Genomic DNA, 7,577 nt, shown 5'->3' on the forward strand with positions numbered 1-7,577 from the left:
AGTGTTACTCCACATCTCTCCCAGTTTCTTTGCAATATCGCCAATGGACAGGACAGGATGTGCTTTAAATTTTGGCCAACACTCAGAACAGAACAAGAAAGAGGTGAAAGGAGACCTTTGGGTGCATTGGGGTCCTTGAAATTCTTTTTTGTTTCTCCATTAGGAGGGATATAGGTTTTGTTTTTTTTTGTTGTTGTTGTTGTTGTTGTTGTTTCATAACGAGCCTTGTCTATCTTTGCTGTATCTTCAAATTTTCATTTCTCTTTAGCAGACATGGTCTTCCACCTCTCTGAGCACTTCTTAGAAAACTGAAAAGTTGACTGAAGCATCTGTGTGCTGCTGCTTATGCTCCTCCCAGCAAGTTTGCACGAACAACGTGTATAATGACATCTTGCCTCTCAGATTCTTAGGATCTCCTTTGCCCATATTTAGTTATCTTTCCTCTGTTCATCATACAGTTGCCCAGTGCCGATCCAGCTCTCACTTCCCTTAGCTCTGTCTCTATGGAACTCAATGTACTGCAATGGATCAGTAATGTACAGCTTCAATGCAATGACAATGACCATTAATTTTTTCTTTCTGGAAACAGAGGTGAATATTTAAGTATAGTATTTAAGTACAGTATAAAGATAGCATCTCAGAAGCTATAAGCAAAAGCAGACTTCTTAATAAATGGTGTTGAAATAATGAGACAGTAATATGGAAAAGATAAGGTTAATTTCTTACAACATATTCTAGATAAATTACAAATGGGTAGTTCACTGCAATATAGGTGTGAGAAAAAATAACATATAAGTTAAAAAGATTAATAAATTTATTTATATAAATTGCAGAATATATAGGAAATTGAAGACCAAAACAAAAGTTGGTAACATGTCAAGAAATAATTAATATCCCTCATGATATATAAAGGAAAAAAAAGAGGGGGGGAGGGAAGACTATTAAAAAAAGAAAAGAAATGGAGTCTAGACAGTGGCACAATTGTAACGTAATACTCAGACCCACATGGGACAGTTTTGAGTTTCTATCCAGAAACCTTCCTGAACATGTCAGCCATGTACATGCCCATGATGACACTGGAGGGGATTGCAAAATGAGGAACCTTTTGGATATGCTTTTCTCTTTGTTTTTCTCCCTCCCCCTTGCTTATGGAAGAGGTAAATAAATTTTAAAATAAATTTTTAGAAATGTGTGAGTTCAGAGAGAAATGCAAATGGCCCTAACCATACAAAAATATATTCAACTCTGCAAATAAGAGAAAGGTAAATATAATTAAAATTATAATGGGAGGACATTGCAAATCATCACTTTAAAAATATAATCTCTATAATCCAGATCTATCAATTCAAAGGAAATGGAGGAGACAGAAGAAAATGTTAAACAATAGTACCAAAAGAAACCTTTTGATCGGGACCAGCAGTTGGTGTAATGGCTATGTCACTGGACTCCCATGTAGCTGATAGAGGCTCCAGTCCCCGACCCGGGGGCTTAAAACCACCCCGATGTACATGCCCATGATGACACTGGAGGGGATTGCAAAATGAGGAACCTTTTGGATATGCTTTTCTCTTTGTTTTTCTCCCTCCCCCTTGCTTATGGAAGAGGTAAATAAATTTTAAAATAAATTTTTAAAAACGTGTGAGTTCAGAGAGAAATGCAAATGGCCCTAACCATACAAAAATATATTCAACTCTGCAAATAAGAGAAAGGTAAATATAATTAAAATTATAATGGGAGGACATTGCAAATCATCACTTTAAAAATATAATCTCTATAATCCAGATCTATCAATTCAAAGGAAATGGAGGAGACAGAAGAAAATGTTAAACAATAGTACCAAAAGAAACCTTTTGATCGGGACCAGCAGTTGGTGTAATGGCTATGTCACTGGACTCCCATGTAGCTGATAGAGGCTCGAGTCCCAGACCTGGTGGCTTAAACCCACGCTGGGCACGTGTGTGTGCGTGCCCAAGATGGCAAGAGGAGAATGGAGGAGAAGGGACTGTGGCATGGCCATCCCCCCCTGGGGGGTGATTTCTCGCTTTCTGTCTCTCTCTGTCTGTCTGGCAAGCGCACGCGCCCTATAGCAAAAACCTCTCCAAAAAAGAAAAGAAAAGAAAAAAAACCTTTTGGTCAATGATACCTCAGTTCCATGCAGTCTGCAATCATTCTACTTTCATTAAGTTCAAAAAAGGCAATTCACTTAGCAATAAAAAACAGACTCTTGAAATCGATACCCATCTAATTCAAGTAAGACACTTCTATGTAAACATGCTTATTTGAAATATTAGAATGCAAAATGAGTCTATGGTAATGAGTAATAGTCTACCATTATTTCAAAACTGTTGATAATGAAAAAAATCACAATAAAAGCATAATTATGAAATACCAGTATTTTATATAGAAATTATGAGAAAGCCTTATAATTTTGAAGGCATAGGTTTGTTGATTAAATCATCTTAAATGCAGTGCCACCCTGTGTACAGTGATTACTGTGTAGAGAGTCAGGTCCCACATGTCTGACCACAGTTCTCATCCCACCCAGTGGCTTAAAAAATGCCAGGCAGATGTGCATGCATGCCCCCAAGTCCCACATGTCTGACCTCAGTTCTAATCCCACACAGTTATTTTTAAAAATGCCACATATGTATGCATGCATGTCTCCCCATCCTGGTGGGATGGTGAGGTATTAAAAATATGATTAGATTTTAGACCTAGAAGAAAGTTATCTTATCATCTCCTACCTCAAAGATCAGACAACTGGGCGGGAGATGAATAATGGGGTTGCTGTTTTGATGTTGAGGTTACGGAGTCCAGCCTGCTAGTGACAGAGAGGCAGTTTTCTCATTTCATCTGACTTCAGGATTGCTGTTCATTCCACTCTAGCAAGCTGCCTCTTGGCTGACCCAGAAATTTTAACAGCACTTATTTTCTATTACCAGTACTGTTTATAATTTGGAAAAAACATCCCTAGTATGATTATCACATTTCCAAATCATGAAAAGGTAGAAAAGATAATAGCTACATTCAATTGAAAGTTATGATTGAAAAATATGTTAAAAGACATAAATAATGGGTTAAACATAGTAAAAGTTTCTGTAGGTAAATGTAATATTTTTTTGAGAGAGAGATTTTTGCTATAGGGCATGTGTGCTTGCCAGACAGACAAAGTGAGAAATCACCCCCCCCCCAGGGGGGATGACCATACTGCAATCTCCCCTCTTCCATTCTCCTCTCAGGATCTTTCTTTTTTTCTTTTCTTTTTTTTTTTGGGGGGGGGGAGAAGTTTTAACTATAGGGCACATGCACTTGCCAGAAAGACAGAGAGCGAGAAATCACCCCCCTGGAGGATGGCCCCACAGGAATCCCTTCTCCTCCATTCTCCTCTTGGGATCTTGTGCATGCATGCACACACCCTTGATGTGAGTTTAAGCCACCTGTTCCAGTACTCGAACCACAGTCGACTACATGGGAGTCCAGCGACATAGCCATTATGCCAACTGCTAGTCCCTCCTCTTGGGATCTTAAGCACCCACTCACAGGCACCTTGCATGAGTTTCAAGTTGTTAGGTCCAGGACTCAAACTGCAGTTGACCATGTGGGAGTCCAGCTATGTAACCACTATGCCATCTGCTGGTCCCAAGGTAAATGGAATCTTAAAGAATAAACTCATATATAGAGAAATTATTGCACATATGGAAAATTATAGTTAAATTCAACAGGTGTACAGTGGAATGTGGCTATTAGAAATGTTAATACTGGGACCAGCAGTTGGAGTAATGGCTATGTCACTGGATTCCCATGTAGTTGACCACAGTTTGAGTCCCACACCTGGTAGCTTAAACTCTTGCCAGGCGCGTGTATATACATGTCCAAGATCCCAAGAGGAGAATGGAGGAGAAGGGATCACAGAGTGGCCATCCCCCCTGGGGGATGATTTCTTGCTTTCTGTCTCTCTCTGTCTTTCTGGTGAGCGCACGCGCATTGTAGCAAAAACCTCTCCAAAAAAACCATGAAATGTTAATGATAATAATTACTTTTCCATTACCTACATAATTTGAAGTGGGCAAAAATGCATTGAAGGGACTAGCAGATGGTGTAATGGTTATATTTCTGGACTCCCACATAGTCGATCATGGTTCAGACCTGGTGGCTTAAAAACTCATTCTGGGGAACCAGCAGTTAGCGTAATGGCTATGTTGCTGGACTCCCAAGTAGTCGACCGTGGTTCACATCCTGGATCCGGTGGCTTAAAACTCACGCTGGGTGCGTGTGCGTGCGTGCCCAAGATCCCGAGAGGAGAATGGAGAAGGGATTGCAGTGTGACCATGCCCCCTGGGGGATGATTTCTCGCTTTCTGTCTCTAAGTCTCTCTCTGTCTGTCTGACGCGTGCACGTGCCCTATAGCGAAAAACCTCTCCAAAAAAATAAATAAATAAATAAAACTCATTCTGGACACATGTCTGTGTGTGCCCAAAGTCCTGAGAGGAGAATGGAGGAGAAAGGATTGCAGTGTGGCCATCCTCACTAGAGGATGATTTCTTGCTTTATGTCTCTCTGTGTCTCTGGTGAACATACATGCCTTATAGAAAAATCTCTCTAAAAAATAATAAAATAAAAAATAAACAAAAAAAAAACTGCATTGGGAAAACCAATGGGAAAAAAAGTCCCAGAATATTATATATGTCATCACTGGCTATGTGTGTTAAAAAGCATCCATTACTTTTATAATAATTATTTTGGACCAATTTAAGTAAAAGAAATGTACTTTAAATGTCAAATGCAGGCCAAAAGGTTATGTAGAGGTTAAGGTGACTGGATCCATGTGGCCAACTGTGTGGTTCACATTCCAGAACCAGCAACATGAGGTACATGCCAGGCATGTGTGCATGTGTGCCCAAAATCCTGAGAGGAGAATGGAGGAAGAGGGACTGTGGTATGGCCATTTCTGCTAGAGAATGATTTTTCACTCTCTCTCTCTCTCTCTCTCTCTCTCTCTCTCTTTCTCTCTGATGAGTGCACATACCCTATAATAAAACAGAAAAAAATTAAAAATGCATATGCTGTGCCAACACCATGATATAGTGGTTAAGTGCTATTGCACAAAGGAAGTTGAATTCCACATGACTGAACAGGATTTGAGTTCCAGCCTAGGCAGCTTGAAGAACATGCCAGGTGCTTGCATGTGTGCCCAGGATCTTGATAGGATGGAGAATTGGAAGAGAAAGAATTATAGTGTCATCAGGCCCTGTTGGGGGACAGGGGATGCCACCTCTGTCTCTCTCATGCCTTTTGACATTAGAAAACAACAACTTTTAAAAAATATATCAAATACCATGAGAAGATTATAAAAGTGAAACTCTGCTGCAGGTTTAGTAAAATAAGGTCATTAATGTCATGAGTAGGGTCAATTTTTAAAAAAACATGAAAGCATCAGTGTTTACAGGAGTGAGTCAGGATTTGCAACAACCGTAGCAGAAGTTAGACTTCATTTCTCTTACTTGAAATGTGGCTTAAACTATTTATGTTGTGTTGTTTTTCTGTTGCTAACAAATTACCATAAGTTTATCAGCCTAGAACTAATTTACATATCACAGTTATATAGGTTAGAAGCCTAGGAGAAGTAGACTAGTTTCTTTACTAAGGATCACACAAGGCAGAAATCTAAGTATCAGTGAAGATGGGCTCATACCTAAATGCTCTGGGGAATAATTTTCTTGTTTACTCATTCACATGCTTGGCATGATTCAGTGCCATACAGTTGTAAGACTGAGGTTCTGTTTCCTTACAGTCTTATGGGCTGGCAGTCATGCTCAGATCACAGAAGCCACTCTCAAATCTTTAACAGCAGTACTCTGTTTTCAAGGCTAATGGTGCATTGACTCCTCATGCATAAAACCTCTGACTTTTGCCACTAGCTGGAGAAATTACTCTCAAAAGGCTAGAGTAGATTATGTTATGTCTACCTTTTTTAAATTAACTTAAAATCAATTTTAAAAATCTCTTTTGTCAAATAACATAATATAGTATCTCATTGTATTTATAGATTTCATCCATATTCAAAGAGGAGGATTTTATACAAGGACAAGTGTTGCTGGGAGTTATTCTAAGAATTCTATTTACCTGGTCTTCCAATACCTTATTATAATGTTCCTCATTGCTCTAGTAATTTTCCCTCTAAACTTGATTTCTGTTTGAGTAGTTTATCAGAACAGAGAGAGAGAAGAACAATCTTAATTATTTAAGGAAGTGAGCATAGGTGTGAATTTGGAATATACTGTAGAGAGATGAGAAATGTGTGCATGGTAGCTTTTATATTCAGTAAGGATTAAGAAGTGGTATAATTGACCATGGAGTATGTTAGGGTTAACTTTGTGCCTTGAAAATATTTTTACAAACTAGAATAGAGGATAAGGGTAAATGGAAAGGATGATTACTAAAGAACTGGAGGATTGTGAGGCAAAATTAAGCACCCAGCTGAGATTTGAGCTTCTGATGTTGTAATGCCCATCTCATCACTGAGAGATGTTCACTTGTGGCTAGTAGTATTTGGCAGCCTGAATTGAGAAAGTGAGTCAACATTTTGGAAGATTTGATGTGGTGAGGTGTTTAGCTGATTAGTGTGAAATAACAGAATAATGAAAGACTTGAGGCAAGAGAATGGGTGAAATAATGGACTGGAGGTTGAATTAAATAAGTTGGTAAAATCAGAAAAGGGGGACCTAGTTGGGAACTGTCACAGTTGACTTAGAAAGATGGATTTATAAATCAGTCTGTCACTGATGTTTTTTTAGCTAGAATTCAGTGATGTTAAAAATATGTAGGGGCTGAGCCAAATTAAAGCAGTGAGTCAAGGACATCCTTTACTAGGTTACTAGGCAAGAGCTTGGTCCTCTGAGATATGGGAGGGCACTCAGGACCTGTTAGAGAGACATCTGAGAGGGTCGGAGAATTCGATTATGTTTGCACCCTTGGCGATGCATGTCTTGCGCAAAAATAAGACCCTTCATTACAGAGTTCCCATGTTGTTGCTGATTATTGGAGGTTCTTTTGGTCTTCATGAGTTTTCACAAATCCGATATGATGCTATGAAGATTAAGATTGTTCCTGAATTGGGGAAAAAACTGAAAAAAAAATATCTTTAGAGTCAGAGTATGAGAAAATAAAGGATTCTGCTTTTGATGACTGGAAGAATATTCGAGGACCCAGGCCTTGGGAAGATCCTGACCTCCTCCAAGGACGAAATCCAGAAATCCTTAAGACTAAGACAGCTTGACTATAATTTTTTTTTTAATAAAAATATTATCAATTGAACTTCCCACTACATACTCTTATCCAGTGGAAAGAAAAGTTTAGACTTGGCAAAAACCTGGTTATAAGTAATTTGATGGAAGTAATCTTGATAAAAAGTCAAGTACAGGGGCCAGCAGGTGCATGGTGGTTAAGGGCGCTGGACTCCAATATGGTCAACCATAGTTAGAATCCTGGACCTGGGGGAACCAGCAGTTAGCGTAATGGCTATGTCGCTGGACTTCCCACGTAGTTGACCACGGTTTGAGTCCCTGACCCGGTGGCTT

At 39.1% G+C, this 7,577-nt stretch overlaps 1 pseudogene; it reads left to right on the top strand.

Annotated features, from left to right (window-relative positions):
- The first annotated feature begins 6,942 nt into the window (after positions 1-6,942).
- LOC102481845 (cytochrome c oxidase assembly protein COX16 homolog, mitochondrial pseudogene) lies at positions 6,943-7,304 on the top strand (annotated as a pseudogene).
- The last annotated feature ends 273 nt before the right edge of the window (positions 7,305-7,577 follow it).

Source organism: Tupaia chinensis, unplaced genomic scaffold (assembly GCF_000334495.1).
Source record: "Tupaia chinensis unplaced genomic scaffold, TupChi_1.0 Scaffold000406_1, whole genome shotgun sequence".
Classification (NCBI taxonomy): domain Eukaryota; kingdom Metazoa; phylum Chordata; class Mammalia; order Scandentia; family Tupaiidae; genus Tupaia; species Tupaia belangeri.